Below are 16,268 nucleotides of genomic sequence, written 5' to 3'. Positions count from 1 at the left end.
GTGTTTGTTCTGTGGTCTTGACAAGGTATGTAGGACACATTATGGCCAACTTCTTCTGTTACATACTTTTGTACTCCCTTAAATAGTCCAGACATAGAACTCGCGTAGTCATACGACTGAAAGGCCATCTTTGATGTGTCAATTCCTTCTTTATGTAAAGAAGATAAAATTAGCTCAGCCATCCCTTTTTCATTCTTATCAGTGCATTTAACTGATTTCAAAATCCTTTCTCCGATCTCACCGTTTTCACTGGCCACTCTCACAAATATACTCATTATGTCCTTGTGTGACATATCGGGAGTAGTGTCGGCCATCACAAAAAAAAAAATTGGAGCTGTTAATTTCATCAATAATCTGACTCTTCAATTCAGTTGCAATTAAACTAATCAATTTATTTTGAGATGATGGACTCGTGTATGTAACTCTATATGGACAAAAGGCTCTATCTTTATTCCAGGCTTTTAGTGTGGGATTGTGGCGGGAGATGAGATTCACTACTGCAATAAAGTTACCTTGGTAAACTCTGTCGAATTCCTTAAACGCCAGCCCTTGGCTTCTTTAAGTCTTGCATGTTTCGAATTTCGACAGTTTTTTTTATGCTGCACTTCTACTTTTTGCTCTTCTATCAAAGTCTCTTGGATTTATCAACAAGGCGATCTATATGTACCTTTTTCATAAGAAAGTGGCAATATTCACTTTATGCAACTTTATGTGCTTGAGAGGTAAAGTGCACCTGAAGCCTCCCAAGATTATCTTTTTCAAAGCTTTTCATCTTAGACCAAGATTTTACCTCAACATTTTTAGTTTGTTCCTTTTTCCAACAAAAGGGGAAAAGAAAGCAGACAAAACAAAATGTGGCATCTTTCTGGGTGCTGTATTCCAAATGTTCAAAATCTTTGTACCACTGGGGATTAAATCTATTTTTACATCATCTCTTGGGAAACCAGCAAGTTTTAGTTGGTGTGGCCCTAACTGGAGTAAATACGATTTTTGATTGTCCGTAATTGTATGTGGATGTAAACCTGGGTCATGGCTTATCAATGCTGATGAATCTGATTTTTCAATTATATTATTTTTACCTTTGATATTGAGTTTTGTTATAAAAGCGTTTTTCATTTCCAGAACATTTTTTGATATTTTCAACACAGAACTTGTTGCATTCACAATTTCAATTGCAGCGAATTTTTCATTTACTAATTCTTTTTTACAATATTTTTATAAATGTCATCACAATCTTTAAGATTATCATTTAAAACACCCAAATTCCCCATGAGCAAGGGCCAATTTGTTGTTTCACTGCTTACTTCAGTAGTATCCAAGTTAATCATATTAGTTTCATCCTTTTCTTCTCGGCCTGGAAACTGGTGTAAATATTATTGTCTTCTAACTTTGTATGTTCACTACTTTGTATTTCATCATTCACTTTGACATCGTTAGCAGCATTCTAATGCTCGATTTTTTATTTTTTTGAAACTAAGGAGGCTACAAAAGGATTCTATGGGGCTCCCACTGTTTGTATATGAACCTATTTACTGCAATGAACGGATCTTTCATGACTCGTTTTATAGTTGTTATCATTAACTGCTTTGCGTACGCAACATTGTAATTTATATCTCTTGCTTTTCATAATTAGTGCTGTAGAAAACAAATGTAGATACTATAATTTAGCGTAGTTTTTAAATGAGTTAATGTTTATAAAAGTTATTACTCTTATGATAATAGGACAAGACTACCAACCTTATTATATATTCATATTCATATTAGACCTTATCCTTCAAACATAATTCCGATCCTACTTTTGTATACTGAAAATTGGAAGTAATAACAGGTGCAAAGCGTTTATATCAGAGTTCAGCATTTATTTTCTTATACTTTTTAATAAAAAGCTTTATATCATATTATTATATTAAAAAATGAATCATATTATTTTGAATGATATCATCTCTTACATTTTTTTTTTTTTTCATTCAGCCGTTCGTTAAAAATTACAAAAAAGAAATTACAATAGTAGAAAATCCTAGCCGGAGCAAGAAGAAGACAGTCTTTTCACCGAGCCCCGTTTCATTGTTGTTTTTAAACGTTTTTAAAAATTTACATACATAACTAATAAGTGATAAAATAAAATAGTATAAGTACCTACAAAACTTCAGCAATAAAGTAAATTTTTGATAACAATCTTCCAGCGGAGTAATTCAAAAAGTAATAGGGTAGATTAGGGTAATATGAGCACCTTAAGCAAAAATTGGAATAATTTCAAAAATAATTAAGGTGGATCAAAAATTTTTGCGAATAAACAATAATTAGGGATCCCTTCTCATAATCCGCTTAGATATTTGGGCATCCGAATTTTTCCTTAAAAACACAGAGGTTTTAAAAAAGTAACAAAAATGTTCATATTACCCAGACCACTTGGTAATATGAGCACTTTAAATTAGCTCACAAAAAAACATCAATTTTGTAAAAAAAATACCAATTTGACAATTAGAACTAATTTTTGGAATATAATAATTTGTTATTAACAAAACTTATCATTAAAAGATCAAATTTTAAGCCACTTTTTGTGGCTTAAAATTTTCATGGTTCAAACCTTTGAACCATAAAAATTCAATTTTTTCGAATTTAAATTACAGAAAAATGTTTAGTATTGTTAAAATAATAAAAAGTTTTATTATATTTTATTTTTATTCAAAAAACCAATTAAAACCACTGCTTTTTTAGGACTTTAAACTAGGTAATTTCAATGAAAATCACTGGGTAATTTGAGCATGCTCATTTTACACAAAAATGGCATCTTTAAATAAATTCAAAACTAAATAGTTCTACGCATTGTTTTTCAAGCCAAAAAGGATTGGATTTTTAGCTAACATATTTTTCTTTATGAAAAAATTAATTTCATTATTTTAGTACCAAAATTTCGCGCCACAGATTTATTTATGCGTGATGATATTATTTTAAAAACGTAAAAAAATTAACAGCGTTTTAATTAGATGATAGCCGCTAATTACAGCGCTAATTGTACTAATTCCTGTTATCACCACATAAAGTCGATTCAAAAAATTCATAGCAACTTTAACTTCACTGCTTACATCTAAGAAATCTTTAAGTATGCTCATATTACCAAGGTGCTCATATTACCCTAATCTACCCTAATAGTAATAATACAAAAGTGAGATAATCGTGAAAGTTATTAATTACAAAAAATTGCGTTAAGTTTTTTTAAAAATAATGCAGTATAAGTAAGTATTTAAGACTAATAATATCACTAATATTAAATATCAACAAAAACTTTAAACAAAAAAGGTAAACAGTTAGTAAAAAAAAGTTAGATGATTTCTTAATTTAAAACTTTTAAATTGTTTTTAAAAAAAATATTTGAAATCTAGTATATCGAAGTCCATGTTTAGTAAACGCCGTTATGAATCAGCCTTGAAACTTTTTAAAGTGCTTGAAACGAAGTCTTGTTTTTTATTAAAAATATGAAGAAGTTTTTTCAAGCAAAAGGTCCCCGATATTGAATTTGGTACGAGCTTAATCTAAGATGGTTTATGGTAATGACAAAGTTGTTCACTGAAAATTTGGTAGGATATTTATGAAAGATTTCATAAAAGTAAGATTAAAATGTTACTGGAGATAATCCACGTTTTGCTTTAAACATAAATGACATTACTTGATCTATAATAATCTTATAAATATTTATAATTCCAAGCTGTCGTTTTTAATGTGTATTCCTGTTTGCCCCAAATATTATCCTGCAAACATGTTTTTGTTTGCTATAAATTTTTTTGAGTTTAGTGTGATTAGTGCTACCCCAGGCAACGTTACAGTAAGAAGTATAGCTGTGTATGAACGAAAAATATATTTTTTTAATGATTAATTATTAAGAAACGGTTTTGTTTGATATAACATGAAATACTTTTTAAGATTTTACTTTCTATATATTTAATATTGTATTTCCATGACAATTTTTCATCTAAAAGCATTCCTAGAAATTTTATAGTTAATTTCCTTTTAATTATTATGTTATTGATTAAAAGATTGGGCAGTTTAAGAGGAATATTATCGGCTTTACTAGGTTAATGGAAAAGGATAAACTTTATTTTATCTACGTTTAATGAAAGTCGGTTACTTTTAAACCACTCGTTGATCTTATCTAATTCTTCGTTAAAATTTTTAAAAAGAACAAGAATATCTTTGTGAGAATACGATAAATTAGCGTCATCTGCATATAAGATTGTGTTTAATTTTTTAGATGCTAAAAATAAGTCATTTATATAAAGTAAGAATAAAAATGGTCCTACAATAGAACCCTGGGGTACCCCAAAAGGTATTAGGTTGTTTTTTGAATCTTTGATTCTTTAAGTATGAATTTTTTTCTGTTAGTTAAATATTAATTTAAACCAAAGTACGCTTTTGTTTTTAACACCATAATTTTCTAGTTTTTTAAAAAGTATCTAAGATTTACTGTGTCGAAAGCTTTGGATAAATCAACAAAAACCCCAATTGTACAGCAATAACTATTAAATCCATTTGATATATGTTTAATTAATAAAATCTTTTTTTCAGTTAAATATTTATGAAGTCTGTTGTACATAATGTGTTCAACTAATTTAGAAAAGCAGGCAAGACTGCTATAGGTATATAATTTGAAATATATTTCTTATCACCAGATTTGTAAACAGGTATTATTTTTGCAACTTTTAATTTGTTTGGAATATGACCTAATTTAAGTGAGAGATTAAAAGTATGGAATATTGAGGGTTCGATAATATTAAAAACAGATTTAATTACATTATCATTAATTTGATCAATACCTGCACTTTTATTATTTTTAAGACTGTTAAGAGCATTATGCAGTTCACTTTTTTTCAAAATTGGTTCGTCCATAATTCTATCAGTTGTTTTAAGAAATGAATCAAATTCTTTTTGACTAAATAGAATTTTCGCTGCTAAGCTTGGACCAACATCAAGGAAAAAAAACTGTTCAGTTTCTCAATAATAACTTCTTTATGTTAAATGAGTTTTCCATCAATAAAAAGTTTTTGAGATATTATTTTTTGTAACTTTTTTTTCCCATTTAATTCTCATATAACATTCTACGTTTTTTGTGTCTCCTTTGCTAATTTTAAGCAATTTAGCATAATTATTAACTTGTGTTATTTAAATTTTTTAAATAAATTTTTATAGTTTTTGCTATTAATTTCATTTTTATAAGTTTTATGTTTTAAATATTTTTCATACAATTTTTGTTTTTTTCTTGATGATTATATAAGCCCTTTGGTCATCCAGGGGATAGAAAGAAGCTTTCTATCCCCTGGATGACCTGGATTTATTACTTTTACTTTTAAAGGAAATGCCTTACCATACATTTTAAAAAATTGGTTCAGAAATAAATCATAAGTGTTAATTACATCATGAGATTACAAAATAAGATTCCATTCGACGGATTCATTTAATATTTTTTTAAATCCGCTTATGGAACTTTCATTGATGTGTCTCAAGAATGCTGTTGATTTGAGGGTAGTATTATTAGGAGTTACGCTATCAGTATTAAAGAATATAGGGAAATGATCAGTTAAGTCAGTTCTGATTATACCCGTTTAATAACGACTATTATGAAAATTGTTAGTTATTGCGTTACCTATAGTTGGTCTAGTTTGGATAATTAGGTTATATCCGAGAAGAGTATCAATAAAAGATATTTAAAGCATGGTTAAGTAAGTCAATGTTTAAATCTCCAACTACGTAAACACGTTTTTGCAAAATATTTTTTTGTGTTCAAAAATGTGCGCAGAATGAATGCGCAAAATGCTTTTAAACTACCAGCTGGCAGTCTATAAATAGCATTGATGACGACATTGATGACGACATTGATGACAACATTGATGACAAACTGATGACAAACTGGTGACAATATTGATGACTACATTGATGACGACATTGATGACAACATTTTTTGTAAATTTGCTTATTATCTCAACACATAACTAACAATCTGCATTGTGGATGCTTACACCGCCACCTACGCAAACATCGCGTATTTAAGGAACTGATACATAATTTGTTAACTCAATATTAAAATTTTTTCATTGCTTTTAAGCCAAGTTTCTGTGAAACAAATTATTTTAAATTCATGATTAAGTTCCTCCAGTAAACATTTGAAGTTCTCGAAATTTTTATTCATACTTAGAATATTAATATGCAAAATTGAAAATCTATTCTTATTCTTACAAAGATATTGAGTAGATTCAGATGTTGAATTGTACTCACTTTCTAAAAGGTCTTTAATAAAGTTATTATTATTAGTGTTGGCATTTTCAGTATTAATATTCATGTTATAAAAGAAATTGTTCTCCATTTCCAAAAGTTAAATTAGAACAAAAAATAAAAATTAAATAAATTATTATAAATAAAAATATAAGGCGCCCATAAGCTATAAGAATTATATAATATTACTTTACTTTTGGAGACCAATCACGAACGATCAACCTGTCGTATGATATATACGCAAATCTCCCATTTTCTCGAACTTTTTTTATTTCCATCCGTAATTCCTTTCTTATTTGTACCAAATTATGTATTTGTCTCTGCACAATAATACTCGTTGATATAAATGTTTTTTCCTTTTAATTTTGGTGAGTTTTTTAAGACGTTTACCTAATCTTTGTAATTAAGCAACTTTAATACCACAGATCTAAATTTTTTTTTCGTCTCTAATTCCAGTTCTATGAGCCCTTTCTATTTTAATTTCTTTTAATCCAAGTTTTTCTTCAAATGACTTTAATACTTTTGCTTCACTATCACTCCAACTTTCATTTTCATTTTCTTTTAAGCCGTCAATCCTCAGGTTGTTCTTTCTCGACCTATCTTCAATTTCTCTCAGTTTGCTTTTTACCTTTAACAACTCACTGTTATCTTTTAAGTTAGAGTTTATCTCTTTAGTCAATTTTACTACCTCATATTTTTCGGAAGTAATATGATTACTTGCTGACTGGTAATCTTTCCGTGATTTTCTTGTGATGGCCCTTGGGAAGAAATCTTTTGTCTTCCTGTCGACGAATGTGCTTCTTAAATAACTTCGTGGATTCAGGCTGGCATGGAATCTTTTGTTCCCTCTTAACGATTCTAGGTCAAGCCTTACTCTCCTCCATGGTTTTCCTCACGCTGTGCTGCTGTGATTGCCAATCGAAACCGTTACTTCCATATTTATCAGCAAAACAATTCTCCAGAAAACAGACGTCTGTTTATTACTGCTAGAAACCATTGTAAAAAGGTTTTGTCTAACGCCAAAGCCCGCTATTCTCAGGTCGTGAAATCTCGTATCTCATCTCAAAAATTAGGCTCTCGTGACTTCTGGAGAATCTTTAATAGTATTATAAATGAGGCCAAATTTTTAATTCCACCTCTCTTGTATGCTTCAGACTTAGTTACCTCACCTAAAGACAAAGCTGAATTGTTTGCTAAAAACTTTTCATCAATATTATTTCTTGATTCCACTAGCTGCGTTCTACCTGATATTGCCAACAAATAGGTTGATCCATTGCTTGACATTCGTATCACTTCAGCTTCTGTATTTAAAGTGATTTCCTGCCTAGACTCTTCTACAGCTTGTGGTTTGGACAACATAACTGTTATTGTCTTGCAGAAGTGCTTATCAGAGTCTTGTTTTCCAGCCTGCTGGAAAGCGGCATCTGTTATCCCTGTTTTCAAAAATTTCTGGAGAGCGATCTGATTCGTCTAACTACCGTCCCATTAGTCTTCTTCCTACCATAAGCAAGGTTTTTAAATCTTTAATTAACAAACACTTAATTTCTCATCTTGAATCTAATAACTTACTTTCTGACCATCAATATGGATTTCGATCTTCTCGTTCTACAGCTGATTTGCTAACAGTAATAACTGATGTGTTTTATCGTGCATTAGATAAAGGTGGAGAGGTTAAGGCCATCGTTCTTGACATTTCAAAAGCTTTTGATAAAGTTTGGCATGCTGGTCTTCTCTATAAGCTTTCTTCTTAAGGTGTATCTTGCAACACCTTTAAGATTATTGAATCCTTCCTTTCCAATTGTTGTATAAAAGTTGTCCTCGATGGACAACACTCTTCTTCTTATTCTGTAACTTCAGGGGTTCCTCAAGGTTCTACCCTTGGCCCTATACTCTTTTTAATTTACAGTAACAATCTTCCAGATATTCTCACATCTAAGGTGGCATTGTTTGTTGATGATACTACCATTTACTCTTGTCGAGATAAGAAACCAACACTCTCTGATTGCTTGGAGGGGGCATTTGAGCTTAAACAGGATCTCACTTCTGCTACATCATGGGGCTCACAGTGGCTGGTGAACTTCAATACAGATAAAACTCAATTTTTTTTAGCCAATCATTATTGCAATAATTTAGATCTTCCTATATTTATGAACGGTGATGTACTCGATGAGTCATCTACTCTTCATCTTCTAGGATTACCTTTACTTCCAATCTTTCTTGGAAACCATATACCAAATCAGTCGCAAAATTAGCATCTGCTAAGGTTGCATCTCTTTATCGAGCTTGACACTTTCTTACTTCGGATTCTATTCTCTATCTCTATAAATCTAAAATCCGGCCTTGTATGGAATATTGTTGCCATATCTGGGGCGGATCTTCTAACGATGCCCTTTCTCTTTAAGACAAGGTGCAAAAAAGCATTGTAAACATAGTTGGACCTGCTCTTGCAGCTAACCTCCAACCATTATCACATCGTCGTAATGCTGCTTCTCTTTCTCTTTTCTACAAATACTATAATGGGCACTGCTCTAAAGAGCTAGCTTCTATTGTGCCATCTACTAAAATTCATTCTCGTGTTACTCGTCATTCAATTAAGTCACATTCTTTTTCTGTGACTGTTCCTAAGTGCTCCAAAAACGCTTATTCGTCTAGTATTTTTCCTCAAACATCAGTTCTTTGGAATTCGCTTCCTTCATCTTGCTTTCCTGATTCATATAATTTGCAATCCTTTAAGTCGTCTGTCAATCGTTATCTTGCTCTACAATCTTCATCTTTTCTTTTCCAGTAACTTCCAACTTTATATAGTGGTTGCTTGCAGCCTTGTTGGAAGCGAAGATGTTAAAAAAAAAACAAAAAAAAACTTGTCTTTTAAGTTTTTTTAGCTCTGAAAAGTCAGCCTCAAGAGGGATGACTTTTTTAGTTTTATATCTAAATCGTTTTCAATTTTGTTAATTTTTGTTTGGTTATCCATATTAACTTTTTCGTACTCGTTAAGTCTTTCTGTGAATATTTTAAAGTTTGCAGCTGTTAACGACGCAAAGCTTTTTTCTTGTTTTTCTCAAAAAGTTTTCTCGTTTCTTTTAAGTTTGTATAGCTATGTTTCTCGAGTATACCAACAACAACTTCTTCAATACTTTTAATATTCATTTTATTATCAAGATTTTATTAAAATTTGAGTATTATTAAATTGTGAAAAACAAACAAATAAACTAATTTCTCGCTACAAAAACATGTACGCTCACTTCAGAAGATGAGTAAATTATCATTATACATACAAAGGCAGAAATATTACAATAGGGTTACCATACGTCCTCCTTTTCCGTAGAAGAGTTTGCTAAACTACATGACAGTCAATCGAACTAGAATTTAATCACTGGCGCAAACATATAAATTAAGAACTAAATGTAATTGACAACTAGGCAAAATAAGTAATAACTGCTTTTAGTTAAACATACATTAAACATACTTAATTAAACATACGTTAACTTGTTGCTGCCATTTTTATTGTTGATAACAAAAAAAAAAGTAGCGCGAAAAAAAAATAGTGGATATCAAAACGGCACACCGTTTCGTCATGATGAACAAGTTCGCTTCAAGGTTTAATTCGTCTTGTGGAAATCGTTTACTAAACGTAAAGTTTATTTTTGCAAGTAAAAAAAAAATTCCATCTTTTAAATTTTATTTCATTAGAAAATATTCTTTCATTTTATCACCGATTTCCAAACTGTCCCAACTCTTGGCAAAGAAATTCTTTGCCAACTTTTTTTGTTTTTTTTTGTTTTTTATTTTTAATATATATATATATTTCGCCGTTTGACAATAATTACACTAACAAAATAAATGAGTTAAAATTTACATGACAGGAGCAAAAAGAAGACTATAGTTGTCTTATCACTAAGTCCCCCAATATATAACATACATAGCTTTTAAAAATCGTGTAAGATAATACAAATTCTTTTAAATACCAATAAAATTTTATTTTAAGTAAAGAAAGAAAAAATAAAATGAATAAAAAAATTTAAAAAAAAAAAAAATTTTGTATTTTTATTTTATCCTTTTTATTTCTTTCTTTTTTAAATTTCTTTTGCTAGATTGAGAATAATTAGAAATAAATAAAAAAAATTAAAAAAAAAAACAGATAACAAAAACAAAAAGATAAAAAGTGAATGCACACACTCGCATATAAATACCTGCCAAACAATTAGAGGTATTTTTTACTTTTTTTTTTTTTTTTTTTTTTTTTTTTATGCCCCAAGAAGTCCTTACGGGCTTGTCACAGAACACCGCGGAAGTGCATTTAACCAGGAAGTTTACGCCTCCTTCTTTACTGTGACGCGAAAATTTGTCCAGAGCTCGTTTCGAACCTGGATCTCCTGCTTATAAAGCAAGCGCTCATTAGATTTCAAGAATATATAGTATAAATTTTTTTACATTTTAGATTTTTTTACATTTTAGATAATGTCAGCAGTAATGTCGTTATTAATTCACTAAAATATATAGCAAAGCCAGTTTTACATATTTTTAATTTATCTTTAAAACATGTTTTTCCTGAAAAACTAAAAAGTGCAAAGGTTACTCCAATTTTTAAAACAGGTGATCCTTCTGATGTTTCCAACTAAAGACCAATCTCAATTCTTAATTGTTTTTCCAAGATTCTCAAGCGTGTAATGTATAATAGACTTTATTCCTTCTTAAAGGTACATAATATTCTTTACAATAAACAATTTGGTTTTAAATCCGATCATTCGACCGATCATGCAATAATTAATCTTGTACAAGAAATATTTAAATCTTTTGATAAACAAAAGTTTACTTTATGTGTCTTTATTAATCTAAGCAAAACGTTTGATACCGTTGATCATAATATTCTATATAAACTTAAAAATTATGGTATCATAAATTCTAACTTAGGTTGGCTTAAGAGTTATTTGAAGAATAGAAATTAATGCGTTTTATATGATGGCGAAAAAACAGATTTAATGACAATTAACTGCGGAGTCCCCCAAGAATCAATTTTAGGACCGCTTTTATTTCTCATTTATATAAATGACTTACTCAATTTTATTTGCCGACGATACAAATGCATTTTATTCTAACAAAGATAATAATATTTTATTTGCAACAATGAACAAAGAGCTTGCAAAACTATGCGAATGGTTTATATCGAATAAATTGTCCATAAATATTAAAAAACCATAATGTACTTTCTTCCATCGTCTTCGTGATAAAGACAACGTTCCCTTAAAACTTCTTAAGTTTTTTATTAATAATTCTTATGTCAAGCGTGAGTGTTCTTTGTTGTTTCTTGGTGTAGTTTTAGATGAAAATGTAACGTGGAAAGAGCACATACGTATAATCCATAATAAAATCTCAAAAAATATAGGCCTTCATATAAAGCCAAACAGTTATTAAACCAAACTTGTTTGAAATTTATTTATTTTACTTTTATTCATTGCTATCTAAATTACGCTAACGTTACTTGGTGCAGCACTAATGTATCTAAAAATAAAAAGCTTTTAATTAAACAAAAATTCGCTGTAAGAATTATTGGAAATGTGGATCGCTTCTCGCACACTAAACTTCTTTTTAATAAATTCAAAATACTCAACGTGTTTCAATTTAATTTATATCATACTCTTATATTTATGTTCAAAGTAGATAATAAAATGGCACCTATTTTTTGAAAAAATAATTCATTTATACCCAACAAGACTTTTAAATAACAGTTATACACTGCGACCATTTTCTATAGACGCACGTAGAACTTGGCGAGTTTACAGTGCTACAGTGGTAATAAAATTGTTCTAACGGTACTTTTGAATAAGTGTATGTAAGAAAACAATGATCCATTATGCATCTAATTATTAATTGTCTTGATTGTATTAAAATAATTAAATTTTTAATATTCACGTGGCGATTTTCTATAGACGCACTAAAGTTTTTACGAGTTTTGTCGCAAATTTCTTATATTCTGTAGTATTTTTTAGCTTGTGAGTCGAAAATAAGTTGAACTTAACCAAATGCCGAAAGAAAAGGTCCTTACCGATATTGAAAAAGGTCAAATATTGGCTTATCATCGAGAAAAAGTTCCAAATCGAGAAATTGCTAGAAGATTGAAGAGATCAGATCACGTTATCCGTAATATCTTGAAAAATCCAACAGATTATGCAACAATCAAGAGAAAACCAAAGAAATCTAGGGTTTCAGACCGTGAAAAACGCAGAACTGTTCGACTCGCATCAAATTCATAAAGATGTTTGAAAACAATTAAGTCAGATTTGGGTTTAAATGTTTGCAAGGAGACGATTAGAAAAGTTCTTAAAGACATCCCACATATAGTACGATCAAAAATGAATAAAGCACCAAATTTAAAGCTCGTACACAAACAGAAACGGATGGAATTCGCCCATGAAAACATGGCACGCATTTTGGGAACAAGTAAGAAATTTTAGATTAAATTCTCATGAATACTTAAGATGTCTAAATAGCTGAATATTTTTGTTTTCAATACTAGGTGATTTTTTCGGACGAGAAAAAGTTTAATCTTGATGGGCCTGATGGTTTTAGTGGCTACTGGCGTGATGTGAGGGAAGAACCCAAATATTTTTCGACAAGTAATTTCGGTGGTAGATCTTTGATGGTTTGGCTTGGGTTTTGTGCAACAGGAAAGTTAAATTTAGCATTTACATCTTGCAAAATGAAAAGTTCTGAATACATAGATGTGCTAAAATTATGTTTGCTTCCATTTAAAAACAAATATAGACGCAAAAAGTTTGTTTTTCAACAAGACAACGCCATCATTCACACTAGTAACGAGACTAAAGCTTGGTTTGAAACTAAAAAAATTGAGCGAATGTGGTGGCCTGCTTGCAGTCCAGATTTGAATCCTGTTGAAAACATCTGGGGAATCATAGTAAGACATATCTATGCTGACCAGAAGCAATATAACTCTGTGGCAGAGCTAAAAGTAGCGGTATCAAAATGCTGGGAAGATATGGAGCCAAAAGTACTAGAAAACTTGGTGGAAAGTATGCCAAAACGAATTTATCAAGTAATTGAGCGAGAAGGAGGTCCAATCGAGTACTAAAAATGTGATAAAAACATTTTCTTGGACGGTTTTGTTTAAAAATGTAAACTGCGTCTATAGAAAATAGTCAGCTATCTTTTGAACTTAATTCATTTATGATTGACCTCTTTTCAAATTTGATATTATTTTTTGATAATTTTCGTTATTTTTTTATACTTTATTTATAATTTAATGAAATACACTATAAAAATAAAGTTAAGTACGTTTTTAAGACATAATCCACATGCGTTTATAGAAAATGGTCGCAGTGTATTCAACCAAAAGCATATTATTCTGCTACTAAGTTCTCAATTGCAATCAGAGGACCTAAATTATGGAACACGTTATTGGATGAGTTAAATAAAACTCCTTCCCTTGATCAATTTAAAAATAAAATAAAAAATAAACTTTTGATAATTGACAACGAACTAGACTTCTTCTTAAACTTTTGAATAGGAGTAATCACTCGTTTTATTTACTTATTATTTACTTTATTTTTGATCATATTTATTTTTGATTTTAATCTCAATCTTTACCATTCTTTATATTCATGTTTTATCGCATTTTTATTTATTTTTAAATTCGAAATCTTAATAAATAAAAGTTTGAAAAAAAATAATATTGTATATATAAAAAGCATTTTTTATATTTGCATTTATATATGTATTTTATGCATTTTGATAATGGTAATATTTTTTTTTTTTTGTTATTTATATTCTTGTTTTGAAGGGGCTTGGCGATAAGACTGAATTTGTCTTCTTCTTGCCCCAGCGGCGTATATACATTTTATAAAAGTCTAATTTTGTAAAAAAAAAAAATTTATGGTGAAGTACATACATAATATATCCTCAGTAATAAACAAATGATAAAATTAAATCGTTTAAAAGTTTACAATTGATTTTTATATATATATATGTATATATATAAAGTTAATGCAAAAATGTCCTTCAAGTTAAGCTTCAGTAAATAATAATGCTATTGGTCAGAGACAGTGTTACTTGATTGGAAGATGAAAGTGTAAGGTGATTGGTTAGTAAATTTTTTGTGTTTGGAGAGCATAAAAAATAAGAAATATAGAAAACATCCGAAAGTGTCCTAAATTATTAAAAGAACATATTTTGACTTATAAAATTAGACAAGGGGAAGTCTATGGAAAGACTCAAGATATACAATACAATTGATTTCTTATGTCTCTTATTTCTTATATCTCTTAGGTCCCCGATGCACGACAAAAACATTGAAGCAAGTTTTTTAGGTAAATAAATTTAGGTTTACAAACAGCAAAGTTTATTTTTAAATTTATTTAAATTAGTTTTAAACGGCTTGAACTAATCGTATTTGTCGGATTGGTTTTAGCAATATACAATAAACTAAAAAAGCATAAATTCACACAAAAAATTTCATCAGCTAATACCTTCACCACGCAAGATTACCAAAAAATAGCCAGAAGAACGCCCAACAACATTTAAGAATGTAATAAAACAGACTGAAAGATGGAATGCAACAAAAAAGGATCACTGAGTCTGCCAACGAAGAGCCAGTCGGAAAACGACTTCCTCAAATTATTGACTAATCAGTAATAAAGTGTCATTACAGATCATCTGTACTAAGTTAAAGAAAACTGTACTTAAGTAAAAACAAAAATAATTTCTAATATAATCAATCACTTCTTTTCTCCCAGGCATTTACGGCTAAATATGTTCCACTAGTAACTAGACTTACTTGTTCTAGTTGCGAACCTTGTATATAAAGAAAAAAAAATATCATCAAAACTATATAAGACGGAGAGACAATCTATTTATGAACAAACAGATTCATACAAATAATGACATTAAATAACATATAAAACTTTAACATTTAGAACACTACAAACACAAATCACAATAATTAAAACAACTTTCAGAACACTGAAGCAACCCTTATTTAAATTTTAAACAACACTGACTTAACTCTAACTTAATCACAGAATAACACCCTCTTTCAAACACCACCTCTCAATACTGGACATGTGTCCAAATATTATAGTTTATCTAGCACTCCCTTGCACTTATATAAAGTATTTCTTCCTTCTCTTAAGACTATTATGGCCTGATGGTTCCATATAAGTAGTGGAACTTTAATAACTTCTTTTGCGAAACAATAGTAGATTTTACCCCTCTACCGTCCCACTAGTTGGAACGGGATGCGGGACTTGGGCAACAACTTCTTTGGACAAATAACTATATACACACCCTGCACACTTTTTACCTGACTATACACAATCTTTTTCAACTCTTTCTTAACTTTTTAACTCAGCTCCTTTATGCAAACCAGACTTACGTAAAACCCAAACGGAACTTATATCACAACATAAACCACAAAAATTACAAGACATCAATAATCAACACTTAATAATACTACGGACACCAATCAAGACGCCTAATAGTTCCACGTCAAAGAAAACAAAGTAACATCAAAATTGAACAAGACGAGTCAAATTATTCAGGAACTCACAGATTAATACTAATAAAGACATTAAATGACATATAAAACTTTAACACTTCGAACACTAAAAACACAAAACACGTTAGCTAACAAACTCACAGACCACTGAAACACCACTTATTTTAATCTAACTTAAAAAACACTCCTTTAACCAAAACGAAATTACTGAATAATACTCCCTATTTAGGCACCGCTTTTTAAAACGAAAATTTATTCAAAAACGTAAAAAACGGTAAAAAAAAAAACAAACAACTGATCGCAATTTAATAACAAATGCAACGGCAGCAATTCAACACATATTTCATTCCTTTGAATTTAAAATATTTTAATTTTGCGAACATGTTTAATGAGACGGACAGAGTGAGGTTGATCTGTAATGTCACCTAACTACTAATAAGTCATTGATTTAAGGAAAATATTCCATGTAGCCAAAACTTTTTAACCAAAATAACTA

The sequence above is a fragment of the Hydra vulgaris genome, chromosome 11, assembly GCF_038396675.1.
Source record: "Hydra vulgaris chromosome 11, alternate assembly HydraT2T_AEP".
NCBI lineage: Eukaryota > Metazoa > Cnidaria > Hydrozoa > Anthoathecata > Hydridae > Hydra > Hydra vulgaris.
This window is presented reverse-complemented; position numbering follows the sequence as displayed.